The sequence below is a fragment of the Mus caroli genome, unplaced genomic scaffold (genome assembly GCF_978045245.1).
Source record: "Mus caroli unplaced genomic scaffold, Mus_caroli_1 scaffold_12, whole genome shotgun sequence".
NCBI lineage: Eukaryota > Metazoa > Chordata > Mammalia > Rodentia > Muridae > Mus > Mus caroli.
The window spans coordinates 64787222-64803605 of NW_028227267.1; positions in this window are offsets into that span (position 1 = coordinate 64787222).

A 16384-nucleotide genomic window follows, 5' to 3' on the forward strand; every position below is an offset into this window, starting at 1 on the left:
TCATAGAACGAATTGGGTAGTGTTCCTTCAGTTTCTATTTTGTAGAATATTTGCATTAGGTTTTCTTTGAAGAGTATTTGTATTAGGTTTTCTTTGAAGGTCTGATAAAGCTCTGTACTAAACCCATCTGGTCCTGGGCTTTTTTTGGTTAGGAGACTATTAATGACTGCTTTTTCTTTATGGGATATGGAACTGTTTAGATCATTTATCCAATCCTGATTTAACTTTGGTATCTGGTATGTGTCTAGAAAATTGTCCATTTCATTCAGATTTTCCAGTTATGTTGAGTAGAGGCTTTTGTCATTGGATATGGTGATTTTTTTTAATTTCTTCAGTTTCTTTTGTTATGTCTCCCTTTCCATTTCTAATTTTTTAAATTTGGATACTGTCTCTGTGCCCTCTGGTTAGTTTGGCTAAGGGTTTATCTATCTTGTTGATTTTCTCAAAGAACCAGTTCTCGGTTTGGTTGATTCATTTGTATAGTTCTTTTTTTTCTACTTGGTTGATTTCATCCCTGAGTTTGATTATTTCCTGCCTTCTACTCCTCTTGGATGTATTTGATTCTTTTTGTTCTAGAGCTTTCAGCTGTGCTGTCAAGCTGCTAATGTGTGCTCTCTCTAGTTTCTTTTTGGAGGCACTCAGAACTATGAGTTTTCCTCTTAGGACTGCTTTCATTGTGTCCCATAAGTTTGGGTATGTTGTGGTTTCATTTTCATTAAGTTCTAAAAAGTATTTAATTTTTTTTCTTTGTTTCTTCCTTGACCAAGTTACCATTGAGTAGAGTGTTGTTCAGCTTTCATGTGTATGTGGGTTTTCTATTATTTTTGTTGTTATTGAAGAACAACCTTAGTGTGTGATGATCTGATAGGACGCATGGGATTATTTCAATCTTTTTGTTTCTGTTGAGTCCTGTTTTGTGACCAATTATATGGTCAGTTTTGGAGAAGTTACCAAGAGGTCCTGAGAAGAAGCTATAATCTTTTGTTTTAGGATAAAATGTTCTATAGATATCCATTAAATCCATTTGGTTCATAACTTCTGTTAGCTTCCTTATGTCTCTGTTTCCATGATCTGTCCATTGATGAAACTGGGGTGTTGAAGTCTCCCACTATTATTGTGTGAGGTGCAATGTGTGATGATGTGGTTGCCCTTGCATTTGGAACATAGATGTTCATAATTGAGAGTTCATCTTGGTAGATTTCACATTTGATGAGTTTGAAGTGTTCCTCCTTATCTTTTTTGGATAATTTTAGGTTGAAAGTTGATTTTTATTTGATATTAGAATGGTGAGTAGAGCTTGTTTTTTGGTACCATTTGCTTGCAAAATTGTTTTCCAGCCTTTTACTCTGAAGTAGGGTCTGTCTTTGTCACTAAGGTGGGTTTCCTATATGGAGCAAAATGTTGGATCTTGTTTATGTATCCAATCTGTTAGTCTATGTCTTTTTTGAAGGGAATTGAGTCCATTGATATTAAGAGATATTATGGAAATATGATTGTTCCTTCCTGTTATTTTTGTTGTTAGAGGTGGAGTTATGTTTATGTGGCTCTCTTCTTTTTGGGTTATTAAAAAAAGATTATTTTCTTGCTATTTCTAGGAAGTAGTTTCCATCCTTGTTTGGAGTTTTCCATTTATTACCCTTTGAAGGGCCGAACTTGTGGAAAAATATTGTATAAATTTGTTTTTGTCATGGAATACCTTGGTTTCTCCATCTATGGTAATTGAGAGTTTTTCTGGGTATAGTAATCTGGGCTGGCATTTGTATTCTCTTAGTGTCTGTATGGCATCTGCCCAGGATCTCCTGACTTTAATAGTTTCTGATGAGAAGTCTAGTATACTTCTGATAGGTCTGCCTTTATTTGTTACTTGACCTTTTTCCCCTTACTGCTTTTAATATTCTTACTTTGCTTTGTACATTTGGTGTTTTAATTATTATGTGACGGGAGGAATTTCTTTTCTGGTCCAATCTATTTGGAGTTCTGTAGGTGTCTTGCTTGTTCATGGGCATCTCTTTCTTTAGGTTAGAGAAATTTTCTTCTATAATTTTGTTGAAGATATTTACTGGCCCTTTGTGTTGGGAATCATCACTCTCTTCTATACCTATTATCCTTAGGTTTGTTCTTCTCATTGTGTCCTGGATTTCCTGGATGTTTTGGGTTAGGAGCTTTTTGCCTTTTGCATTTTCTTTGACTGTTGTGTCAATGTTTTCTATAGTGTCTTCTGCACCTGAGATTCTCTACTGTATCTCATATGTTCTGTTGATGATGCTCGCATCTATGATTCCTGACCTTTTCCCTAGGTTTCCTGTTTCCAGAGCTGTCTTCCTTTATGATTTTTTTTATTGTTTCTACTTCTATTTTTAGGTCCTGGATGGATTTGCTCAATTCCTTCACTTGTTTGGTTGTGTTTTCCAGTAATTCTTTAAGGGTTTTTTGTGTTTCTTTTTTAAGGTCTTCTACCTGTTTCCTGTGTTCTCCTGTATTTCTTTAAGGGAGTTATTTATGTCCTTCCTAAAGTCCTCTATCATATCATGAGATGTGATTTTAAATCCAAATCTTGCTTTTCTGGTGTGTTGGGGTATACAGGACTTGGCTGTTGGGGGACAACTGGGTTCTGATGAAGCCATATAGCCTTGGTTTCTGTTGGTAACATTCTTTTGCTTGCCTTTCACCATCTGGTCATCTCTGTCTCTGTTAGTTGTTCTTGCTGTCTCTGGCTTCAGCTTCTCCCTCCTGTGGGCCTGTAAGCCTGTGTCAGCACTCTTGGGAAACAAGCTCTCCCCTGGCATGACCAGTGCAGAGAGGGCTGTGGAACAGTCCCAGCTCCTGGGTGCAGATGGAGGCAGGGAGAAACCTGTCCCAGCTGCTCCACTGCTCCTGTGGCCTGTGTGCTCCTGGCTGGTCCCACCTTAGAAAGTCACTGGAGAGAAAATGGCAATCTCATCTCTGAGTCCAGGAGTCAGAGCAGGACCCATGCACAGAGGGCTGCGTTACAGCCCCAGCTCCTGGGTGCAGATAGAGGCAGGGAGGAACTTGTCCCAGCTGCTCCACAGCCAAACCATTTCCTCTTCAGGTGAGGCCAGTGACAGCACAAAAATAGGTAATTTAAAGGACATTTGTTTTCAGTTCTAAATTTTGTGTTTGTAGTCAATTTGTCTATTAGGATTATATATTACCTCTAAGTTGTGCTTCAAAACTCATACACACACACACACACACACACACAGAGAGAGAGAGAGAGAGAGAGAGAGAGAGAGAGAGAGAGAGAGAGAGACACATATATATATATATATATATATATATATACAGACAGACAGACAGACAGACAGACGCACGCACGCACACACACACACACACACACAGAGCGAGTGAGAGAGAGAGAGAGAGAGAGAGAGAGAGAGAGAGATTTCTCTATTGAGGAACTTTGACTAATACACTAATACACCAGGGTACATAGTAAGACCCTGTCCTTTAAATGAACATAACTGTCCCACTTTTCTTGCTTCAGTTTAAATGTTTGTGTAATAAGTTATTATTTTTTATTGCTTTAATTTTTCAATTTAAAAAAATTTTAGACTGGTTTACAATAAAATATCTACCTACCATTCCTGCTTTCAATTCTCTTCATATGCACCCCAGTATATCTCCCTTTCTTTTAGATGCTAGTTTTGGTGAAAGAGATCACTCACTTAGTCCATCTGTCCAACATTTTGACTTTTTCAGTATCTTTTCATTAATTTGCTAGTTTTATAATTATGTAATTAGCAGCAAATAACTTTACTGCTAATTCCAGTAGGAGGGGGAAGCTTCTCTGAACGGGGATGAGAGCATTCAAGGTCTATAGTATAAGCATAACTACTTAAAAAGCTTTGAATAGCATGACCATTGAGCAACACAGCAATGGCAGTCTCTACCGTATGGCTTATGGCTTCTTTGGCCATGGGCTCTTGATCAGGATTACAGAATCAGGCAAAGAATCCTCCTCCTATGAAGTAGTCCTTAAATTCAACCCACGAGGAGTTATTTACCCCCTATAACCTTCATGCCACTACTACACAAGTAGGGAGGCACACCTCTCCTGGCAGGTTGGTATTGTAATATGTAGGGCCCAGCAATGGGAAAACCACTAGTACATTTTCATCCTGCAAAATCCATACAGCACTATGAGAGCCATCCAGCATGGAAGAGCACTGTGAGGGCCAGCCAGCATGGAGGAGAACTATGAGGGCCAGCCAGCATGGAGGAGCACTATGAGGGCCAGCCAGCATGGAGGAGCACTTGTGAGGGCCAGCCAACCTGGAGGAGCTCTGTGAGGGCTAGCCAGTGTGGAGGAACACTGGGAAAGTTAGCTGGTGTAGAGTAAGCTTCCCTGTTTGTTTAAGAATGATTTCTTTACATTTTACAGCCAAAGTGTTCTATTTTATTTTAGTCACCATAAATCAAGCACCATAGCTTTCCTTGTAGTTTGCATCAATGTATTAAATATAATAGATGACAAAATACATGAAAATTCAAATTAAAAAAATAGAAAATCTTATTTTATTTTCACACATCAAAAGAGTTTTTAAAACCAATGAAAAACACCAGAAAGGGACATAATGTGGAGTTCTGTTCACTAAAGACTACATCTCAATCAGAGAGCTAGAACATTGACTGCAAGTGAGCAGGAGTTAAGCTTTGAAAAGTCTTAGATGAAAGCTCAGATGTTTCGGGTTAAGTCATGCTGTAGGTCAAATGTCCTTTGACTGTGTCCTCAGAATCTCATGTGCTAAGCCAGGGTTCTCAGTATGGCAGTGTTGAGACTGTATGACTCATAAAAGGCCAAGACTAGTAGAGAAGGCTTAGGTCATTGGAGTCTATGCACACAAACAGAATTTTTATCATCTGCTTGGACCTATATCAGTTTCTTAAAAGAAAGTTTACATAAGAAGAACGACCCTAACCCTTGGCTCTCTCTGGCTTCCTTTCTTAACATATGATTTTCATCTCTCCCACTTATGTTTCCCTCAATACCATCTGCCATACACATACCGCTGGATGGCCCTTGTCAGAGCCAAGATCCTGATTCCATGTTCTTGAATATATAGAGCTATGGGTTGAACAGTCCTTGTTTCCTGTGTCCAGACTGGGATATTGTGTGATAGTTGTAGAAAACAGACTAATAGTGATAAATTTGTACAGCATGTAGAAAGCATCAATTATGAAAGAGTGAGTTTCCTGATTTCAAACTTATTGGTGTGGCCCTATGCAAACTGGACAATACTCATGGTCTTGACAAACTTATTAAATGAGAAAATGCACAGAAAATAGCACCAAGTTTGGCCATTTTAAAGAATCCACAACCTATTAGTTTTCCTTTTTCCTTTAAGATTTTGTAATTTGTGCCTCTTCTATGGTGATAAAAGTGTTGTCTGCATGCAGTTTAATGCTTAGAAGGCTGTGGTAGCTCTGCATCCTCTAATCTCATAGGATTCCATGTCAGGTAGAATTTCCTTACAGCCACTTCTGACTGTTTTCATGTCTTTATGCCTCTTTCTGTGCTTCTTTTAGACTGAAAAATTAAAGAATGCGTCATTACTAAGAATTTTTATCCTCTCAACTTTTGAGACATAAAATTAGGAAACTCTTTTGTAAGGCAGCCTCTTTAGGTTGTGTCTCTGGACACATTGACAGATCTGTGGTTTCCAAGGGCAGAATGTGACCAAGGCCTGTTCATCAATCATCTCTCCTTACCCAGCAGAATGTCAGCAAAGGGCCATAATTCTTGTAGAGATCCTTTACATGAAGATTTAAAGATCTCCACAAGTGTTGTTATGAAAGAATTGGCATGTTGTCCATACATCATCCTAAAAGTTCAGTATAGGCCTTCTGGAACTAACAACGTTCCAAGGTCTTGCTAAATTAACCCAAATTGCTAGAGTAGATTTTCTGGTAGAGGTCCATCACTAGTCTTCTCTGGCCAGTGTTAGAACTTGGTGTTTTGCTGGGCATGGTGGCATACGCCTTTAATCCCAGCACTCAGGAGGCAGAGGCAGGTGGATTTCTGAGTTTGAGGCCAGCCTGGTCTACAAAGTAAGTTCCAGGACAGCCAGGACTATAGAGAAACCCTGTCTCAAAACAAACAAACAAACAAACAAACAAACAAACAAACGAACTTGGTGTTTTCTAGTGGTGATTACACAGAATCTAGATATTTCTGGGTGTCATGTAAGATCTTGAGGGGGGTCACTCCCTCTCCTTATTCAGCCTTATCTCTCCTCCATGTCCCCCAGATCTGTTCTTCTCAATGCTAATGACCTCTCTGACTGTCGTTGCACAAGTGTGACTCTTCCCTAAGATATCATCCCTGACCATTTTCATCTTTCTAATCTGTCAAGGTGACTTCAGTCTCTTCTTACCCATGAACTCTTTTCTGATTTTCCAATCTGCAATTTATAATTTTCTGGTTCTCTTTTTGCATCTGTTACTGGAACTAGGATATGCTGTTTGGTTGTGCAAATGCCTCCAAGTAGCATAAAATACTCTCTTGTCACAGCAACTACCAACCATAAGATTTGTGGGTATATATAAGAATCCACAAAGATGGACCCAGAAACAAAAGGATTAAGTTCAGACAGAATTAATATCCCTTAGTGCCAAATATGGGGAAACCCCAAAAGAACAAGTAATAGCCAAAAGTATTTCAGCAGTACACGTCAGAGCCAGAAGTCTTACTCTCTGGAGGACTCAGCAAAATTAGAAACTTCATTCTCCTACTTCTAATCCGAAGTCACAGAAAGTGAATACTTGGAACATCTTGGGTATATGGTCCTTCTTGTGTACCTTTTCCTTTGAATTGAAACATTTCCTCTGTAGGGAGAAAGGAGCTTTGTAAGATGCAGGAAGTACATAAAACTCACATGGCTGAGGAAGACCTGAAAATTACAAGACTCACAGGGCATCTTCCCAAGGTTATAAAAGAAGTGAACAGATACTGGGGAAGGAGACTCTCTGGTCAGTTTGGCTGCCTGCCAGTCATGCAGGGATGCAGGGGATGCAGGTGGCGTTGAGTCACACATGCTACTGTTATAATCCTTCACCATACTCCAGCACCATAACCCCAGTGACTCCACTGACTTACCCATCTAGATATGAGTGCATTTATTTTTTGAGATGTCATTGGAGCACTATCTGAAATGAATAGACAGATGTCTATTCATGTCTTTCCTGGAAAAAGTCACACAACAGCACTTTATATTCTGTGCCCTAAGGTCCAGCCTTGAATGACATGTTCTTATGTGTTGGTAAATCTTTTCATACTCTAAATAGAAGATAAGAGCTCAATTTTCTTTTTACTGACATGAACTGAATTTAAGATTTTAAAGTCTGCATAAATAGTAGATATCAATTAAATATTTATTGATGGGTTGATAGCTTCCAAAAGTAGAATTTGAGAGCCAGAGAGATGACTCAGCAGTTAAATTTATACTGCTCCTCCAGAGGATCCGAGTTTGGTTCCCAGCACCAGTGTGGGGCAGTTCACAACTCAGTTCTAGAGGATCTGAAATCTACTTCTGACCTCTCAGGGTACTCACATACGTGTGCTATACACTCACACATACAATAAAAAATTCAAAAAAAAAAAACTAGAATTTTATAAACTACTTGTCTGTCTCTGGCTGTTTTCCCATGTATGTATTCTAATGCCCATGCCATGCAAGCTCATTTATTGTACTTCCAACTGCCCAAGGCCATCAGACAGTGTTCTTAAAATTGTCAAATATCACTTGATTTTTGATCTTAGAAAACGTAACATTTATTTTGAGTTAGACTAGGACTTCAAGTACTATATTGAATAGGTAATTAGGTAGGGAGAGTGGGTAGCCTTGTCTAGTCCCTAATTTTAGTGGGATTGTTTCAAGTTTCTCTCCATTTAGTTTGGTGTTGGCTACTGGTTTGCTGTATATTGCTTTTATTATGTTTAGGTATGGGCATATACCCAGAAGATGTTTCAACTTGTAATAAGGACACATGCTCTACTATGTTCATAGCAGCCTTATTTATAATAGCCAGAAGCTGGAAAGAACCCAGATGTCCCTCAACAGAGGAATGGATACAGAAAATGTGGTACATTTACACAAGTACTATTCAGCTATTAAAAACAATGAATTCTTAGACAAATGGATGGATCTGGAGGATATCATCCTCAGTGAGGTAACCCAATCACAAAAGAACACACATGGTATGCATTCACTGATAAGTGGCTATTTGTCCAGAAGCTCAGAATACCCAAGATACAATTTGCAAAACACATGAATTCAAGAAGAAGGAAGACCAAAGTGTGGATACTTTCATCCTTCTTAGAAGGAGGACCAAAATACCCATGGAAGGAGTTACAGAGACCAAGTTTGGAGCTGAGACTGAAGGCATGACCATCCAGAAACTGCTTCACCTGGGGATCCATCCCATAAACAACCACCAAACCCAGAAACTAAGATGCCAACAAGAGCTTGCTGACAGGAGCCTGATATAGCTGTCTTCTGAGAGGCTCTGCCAGTGCCTGACTAATACAGAAGTAAATGCTCACAGTCAATCATTGGATGGAGCACAGGGTCCCCAATGAAGGAGCTAGAGAAAGTACCCAAGGAGCTGAAGGGGTTTGCAGTCCCCTCAGGAGGAATAATAATATGAACTAACCAGTAACCCCAGAGCTCCCTGGGCCTAAATTACCAATCAAAGAAAACACACGTAGGGACTCATGGCTCTAGCTGCATATGTAGCAGAGGATGGCCTTAGTCAGTCATCAATGGGAGGAGAGGCCCTTGGTCTTATGAAGGTTCTATGCCCCAGTATAGGGGAATGCCAGAGCCAGGAAACAGGAGTGGGTGGGTTTGGGAGCAGGAGGAAGGGGAAGAGGATAGGGGATTTTTTGGAGGGAAAACTAGGAAAGGGGATAACATTTGAAATGTAAATAAAGAAAATATCTAATAAAAAAAGAAAATGCAACACTTATTTTAAGTTATAAAAAGGAGTTCAACTAAATAACTGTAAGCTTATAAAATGAAAATTGGAAGCATTTTTAAAATTTACATTTGATTATTTGTGTTTGGGTGTGGGAATGGAAGTCAGAGGCCAACTGCCAAGAGTCAAGTCTGTTTCTACCAAGTCTGGTTCTTGGGAATCAAGCTTAGTGGAGAGTGCCTTTACTCACTGAACCATCATTATCCCAAGATGAAATTTCAATAACCTTCATGTTTTGTTTATTTTCTCTTTCTTGTAGGAGTCAGTATAAAATGGACTCAAGGCTCCTCATGTTCACGTTCAAGCCCGGGAGAACCACAGCTCTCTGTTGCTAGCCTACATAAGGACAGTCTGCACATGTGCCACTTGTGCTCTTTGGAGTTTTCCCCTCTGTTTAAGTCTATATTCCCAAGTTGGAAGGAGTGCTCTAAGGACAAGGATGGATTTGAACTTCTCTATTTCCCTTCACAAGCCAAGCAGAACTCAGGCAGAACCAAGGTGAACTTGTGCCATTTCTACCCACACTTCAGTGACTCCACTGGAAATACTGAAATATCCTTGGCCATCATTAGAGTCATATATGGAAAAATAGAAACAATACCTAGCATGATGGTACATGCCTGTAATCCCATCACTCAAAAGGCTGAGGCTGGAGGACAGTGAGTTAGAGGTCAGCTTGAGTTACACGGTGGGAGTTGGTCTCAAAACAACAACAACACACACACACAGACAGAGAGAAGAGAGAGAGGGAGGGAGGGAGGGAGGGAGGGAGGGAGAGAGAGAGAGAGAGAGAGAGAGAGAGAGAGAGAGAGAGAGAGAGAGAGAGAGAGAGAGAGAGAGAACCCAAAACTTGCATCACTTTTAGCTCTAGTAGCTTGCTAAATGCAACTGCTTCAAGGAATAATTTTGTACCTCCTGTAACCAAGGATAAAAAAAAACCATATAACATATGTATCCTCAAGAAATTAACTATGAGCCGGGCGTGGTGGCGCACGCCTTTAATCCCAGCACTCGGGAGGCAGAGGCAGGCGGATTTCTGAGTTCGAGGCCAGCCTGGTCTACAAAGTGAGTTCCAGGACAGCCAGGGCTACACAGAGAAAAAAAAAAAAAAAGAAATTAACTATGAATAAAGAAAGACTCTTAACCAAATGGAAGTGTTAGGTATCATTAGCTTAGAATATTTTTTAGTTTTCATTTTAACATAAGCATTCTCTAAAAGGTCTGCCTTCTCTTACACATGAGCCATCTTTGGAATCCACTGAAAATATTAAGATGTCAGCGAATGAAGCAAAACTGAAAGTCGTTATTTAAGTACTGTAGCATAGTCCAAGATAAAACCCTAAGAAGTGTGTCTAATTAAAAGAGTAAATCATTTTAGAGCATCCTTGGATTATTATAGAAGGCTTGATTCTCCTGGCCTTTTATTAGCAAACAGAAGCAACATACAAACAAATAAAGCAACAAGGGACATCTATCCTCTATCACCAAGAAGAGACCTTCCCTGCTAGACACCAGTCAAAAGCTGCAGATATCTCATCAATGATCAAACAAGTCTGTCATAAAGTTATGTTGCCTTGTTGTTGCAGAGAAGAACACACAGAAAGAAAGAAAAAGAGAGAGACAGAGAAAGACAGAGACAGACCGACAGACAGATACACACACACACACACACACACACACACACACACACACACACACACACACATACTTTGTCCCCACTCCTGGCAGATGGCTCACTTTTTATTGTGTTTATTGGCATATATCACAAAAGACATCGCTGAACATTTGCCATTTGTATGTCTGCGAGCTGTATGTATATATTTGTTCTACTGCTGAGCCCTCTCACCCTGTGACATATTGAAGCTTTCTTATACCCCATTCCCCATACCCCCTTGAGAATTAAAGCTGGATGGACTTACACATACAAATAAATACACATAAAAAATCCACATGAGCAAGCTGGCATGGCGGACATTTGCCCACACATCTGAGGCCACTCCTGACCAGGTCCTATTCATCTCATCAACCTCAGCCAATTCTTATCAAATTGCTTAGCTGCCCATTCTGACTGATATGGGCATGTGGGTCTTGATGTCTCTTCTGTGGCAGTTTTAGGGCTCATGATGCACTAGCTTCTCTCCCTCAGCCTCTGCTTGGTTTCAGTCACAATTTTAGGTTGATCTCTGGCACCTCGTAGTGTTGATAAAGTCTGAGAGCTTGCAGTGACCTTAGGGACACAGCCCCTCAGCCTGCTCTCCTAAATTCTACATTAGAGAAATTCAACTTTAAGTATAATTTTTAATGAGGGCTAGAAATACTGCCTTGTTTGTAGTTTTAGTCTGAAAATAAAGACATCCAACGTATCAAATTGATCATTACTTACTCAAAGCAATACATTTCATTTACATCTAAACCAATATTAGTACATCTATTTTATATTTCTGATATAAGGGTTTAGATAATTATTGGTATGATATATAAGAAAGACTGAATATATCATATATTATGTTACATATATAACATACATGTGTTCTATCATATCACACACACACACACACATACACACACTACTTTTATTGAGTTCTTCTACCCAAGTGATGACAGTTTTAGCATCAGTGAGATACTACTGATGGACATATGGACTCATTTTTCTTCTGTATTGCATGAAAGTACCTCAGTATGGAGGAATCAAATGTGTTCACTATATTGTATTGTATATTAAAGTTGTCCTTTCTTTATTTCTACCTAGTCCATCACATAGTAGGCTGGGGCTAGGATTAGGGTTACATTAGTTAGGGTTATGTTTAAGATTAGGGTTAATGTTGGGTTATGTTTTGGGTTAGATTTGGATTAGAGTTATGGTTAGAGTTATATTAGTTAGGGTTAAGGTTAGGTTGGAACTCAGGGTTGGACTGAGGTTAAAGTTGGACTATATCTTAAGGTTAGTGTTTGGGTTAAGTTAGCGATAAGATGGGGTTAAGGTCAAATGACTTCTGGAACTCAAGATTTGGGTTCGAGTTAGGACTAGCACTGAGGGTTAAGGTTAAGATTAGTTGAGTTCTGGAATTCAAGGTTAATATTAAGGTTAGAGTTGGGGCTAGGATTAGTATTTGGGTTGACCTTAAGGATAGGGTAAGTGACCTTGGGGATTAAGAGTTATGGTTAGTGCTAGGGTTATGGTTAGGGTTGGACTTTATTAGGTTTAGGTTTAGGGTTGTTGTAGGGTTAGATGAGTCTTAGAAATCATGGTTAAGTGAGATCTGTAAGTCAGTGTTATGGTTAGGTTTCATGTTAGTGTTAGAGTTCTGGTTAGGTTTGGATTGGGGTTATAGTTAGTGTTTGGTGAATTCTGGAATGGAATTTGATGTTTAGAGGTAGGTTTAGGTGAGTTTTGTAACTCAGATAGGTTTAGTGTTATGGTCAAGTGACACCTACAAGTTAGCATTATAGTTAGGTTTAGTGTTAGTTTCGTTGTTAGGGTTGAGTTGGCATTAAGGTTAGGGTTAGTATTAGGTGACTTCTGGAACTGTGGATGATGGTTAGAGTTAAGATTCAGTTAGCTTATTTCTGGGCTTAGGTTATTTCTACAACCCAGGTTTAAGGTTAAATTTAGGGTTGAGATTGGTGTTAGGATTAGGTTTAGATTTGGGGTTAAATTAGGATTTATGGCTAAGGTTAGAGTTAGGATTAGTTTTAGGGTTAGCATAGGCTTATAGGTTATAGTTACAGTTAGTATAGGTAAGGTTGAAATCAAGGTGGGGTTAATGTTGGATTAAGTGTTGGTCATTTCAGAACTTGGTAATATCTTCTTCAGAGTGAATATTAGAGACCTTTCAGAGAAGATTGAATTAACGTCCAGTCACCTTTGCTGATGAATCTGGTGTTCTGCAGTCCTGAGTCAGACTCTAGATGTTGCTTGCTTGTTGCTTCCAATCCTTAGTTTTGACATCAAGTTCCTAGATGACTGTATGAGTCATCTCAAATCATTTATTTACCTTTTCCCGTGAAATAAGCAGTGATTTCTTTTTTCTGAATTCCTGCTCAAATGACTGTTGGATATTGACATTTCTCTTACCTCTAGGCTCGACTGTTATCAAGCTAGAGACCATTTGAAGGTGAAATTGTTACCTTGTGGAGGTTGCAAGTGGAGTAAGGGAAGGCTGTGATCTACTGTCTCCCAGATATCCCCTTCCAGGGTCAAATTTTCTGTCCCCAGGGTACCACTCGTAGTGCATTTTGTTTCCTGGGAAATCTGTGGTCATATCAGTCAGCTCAGGACTTGGGTAGCTAATGGCTGCAATCATGACTTTGCTTTGAGTTCTGTTCAGATTTCTGTTTTCCAGTTGTCAGCTGTGAGATGTATTTCATACCTGTGATCACAGAGGGTTGGGAAGTTTGGTGGGTGAAAAATATGACTGAGAATGATGCATAATAATTTTGCTTGCACAAGTCTGAATTTGTTTGTGTGTGTGTGTGTGTATGCATGTGTGCAAGCACATGTGTGCGTGTGTGTGTGTGCACACACACACATGCATGTGCATATTGGCTCATCAAAATTGTATTTCAGTATCAGAGGACTAATACAAAACATGTTCCTAAGGGCTAGACCTTTGAGTTTGAGAAGCTGATTGCACTACCGATAAGTAATCTCTTGATATACTCTTTGACTTGTTTTGCTATCAATTTTCTTGAGCTATCAGTTGAAAATAATAGCTCAACTTTAAGCTATAAGTTGAAAATAACAGTCATAGAGTTGTTTCATGTTACATAAAATAATGTAAATGAACTAATTACTTATGTAGAGTAATGTCCTACATACAGCACATGCTAGGTAAATATGTTTTTCTCAAGGCAAATCCCTGATACCCTTAAGTAAGCAGTTCTGGCTTCTGAATTTAGGTGAGATTTTCTAAAACAGTTCTTATACAATCCTTTCCCAGCTAGCATCCCTGTGGTCCCAAGAATCCCTTCCATACCATTTGTCCCTGAAGATCCCTGAAGCCTTAAAGTTATCTATATCTTCTTTTCTTAGCAATCAATATCCATTACACATAGCTCAGGATTACAGATGTCCTGTGAAAGACATTAATGGAGTCTGTCAAGCCCACAGCACAGCCATTTCCTTATAGAAAGGTTCTTGAGCCTTTTAAAAGCTTGACCTTCAGTTAGAAAGTGATCGGGAACCTTCCAATAAGCCTGAGAATCTGATCAATATTTCTCATTCTTTGGCCATGATGAGCAGAAGGACATCAGTTGTCACCAACAGTATACCACAAGTCAGATAAGTCCCTCAGTATCCAGCTTTTTCCCCCACTGACCATTCATTGCACATCCTTGCGGTGAGGGTAGAAGGGCTTTTCAGGTTTCCATGGCAGCAGAGGGCTATGCTAACTTGCTGACCTTCATAAAAATAAATGAGCAGATAGTATAGAGTAAAAAAAAGAAAGAAAGAAAGAAAGAGAGAGAGAGAGAGAGAGAGAGAGAAAGAGAGAGAGAGAGAGAAAGAAAGAAAGAAAGAAAGAAAGAAAGAAAGAAAGAAAGAAAGAAAGAAAGAAAGAAAGAAAGAAAGAAAGAAAGAAAGAAAGAAACTACATCTCCCTTTAGCATTTAGAAGTCTGGATTATTGGGTTCTGTTGTGTTCCAATGTCAAGAGCTTCAGAGTTGAGAGCAAAATGACTTGCTTTTCTGGTTGGAAGTCTCTGCAATTTCTCCCTTTGTTTGATTTAGGTGTGTAGCCAAGAGAAAGAAATGGAAGCTGGAAAAAGTCACACTAATTTACATTTCTAAGAATTGAGAGCAAAGTTAGCAATTCCTTTAGTAGGTTTGTTTCATCACTTTGAAAGTCTGGTAAAAATCCCATTCACCTCAAATTTAGCTAGCTATGTCGCCATCTTGTGTTCCTTCTGTGAACTTCATTGCTAGAGATAGTTCTCTGTTCAGAATGTCAAGAAGGTAGCTTTCCAATGTCAGCACATTTAACACTGAGTTCTGTAGTCATTGCCGGGATAGAATTGAAGAGAGGCCCACAGTAACAGGCATGCGTATTATATGTTTGGGATCTTGGTGGGGGACATGCAAACGTGAGTTTTCGTTGTATTTTGAGTCATTCAGGTATCTACACCGATCATTTCTATAAATCGTTTTTGTAGCACCACAGCTTCATTGCTCACAAAACTGACATAAAAACATATTTGAGATTGCTTAGCACCACAACCTTTGGAAAATATCATAAATGTATATTCTGCCTTATATTCCTGAATGGTCGAGAGGTCACGATCCCTTCTGTGACCACGTTTCCTCAGTGAGCAGCCCCTGATGTATTTGATCATGTTTCAACTCACTGTATTTCACCCCAATTTTACATGAGTTGCTCCGTGTCTGCACAATTTAGAGGTCAGTGATTTGGACAGTGTTTTACCTAAACCAGAGGAATCAGTAACTCATATACCATGGCCCCTGCTCAGCTGGTTTTCAGTCCTCACTCTTAATACTATGGCTCCTGACCATACACTGAAGAATGTATGTATGGATGATAGAAACATCAATACTTGGATTCATTCTCACAGCTGCTCTCTCTCCAGTGACCTCAGGCTGGTCCACTCCTGGCCTCACTGCAACCTACAAGCTCCATTTCACCAAGGCACATCTTTGTTCCATTTTTCTGCAACAGGGCTTGGCACTAGTGCATGTAAAGGGCTTGTTTTTTTCCTACAGAACATTGAAGGCCAGTTAAAAATCAAAGGTCTGGGAGTGAAGCTTGACAGTAGAATGTGTGACTTGCATACACTAGGACATGAATTAGATACCCAGTCCAGAGGAAGAAATAGCAGTAAATATAGAGAAGAAATGAATTGAAAGATACTGAGACCTTGCAAGAGACAATGTTCATGAGAGACCCAGAAGCTTCAGCTTTCTTCACGTCCTTATAAATATATCTCTTTTCAGGACAAACAGGATATGACTCATCAACAGAGGACAGTGTAATATCCCAAACAGAACATCCCACAGGGTACTGACAGCAGCAGCATTGGGAAGACTAGATGAAGTCACTGAGATGTGAGATGATTCACTTGGACAAGCCTAAAACCTAGGTAAAACCTAAAAGGGTTTGCCTTTGAGAAGGTCCCAAGATTATCTTTAAAAAGAATAAGCAGGTTCGAAGTCCAGAGATTTTGTGTAATGGGGAGATCATATGGCTGGAGCTTGGAGAAAGGATAGACATAATTAGAGAAAGGAGAAATTTGGGGAACAAATAGCCAGATGTAGCATATTAAAAGTGAAGACCAAGATGGACTAACAGGTAAGGTGTTTAAAAGAGTTACGGTATAGACACCAAAGAAAAATAGAAAACAAAAACAAAACAAGGAGGGTGACCCTTTTATAAGGA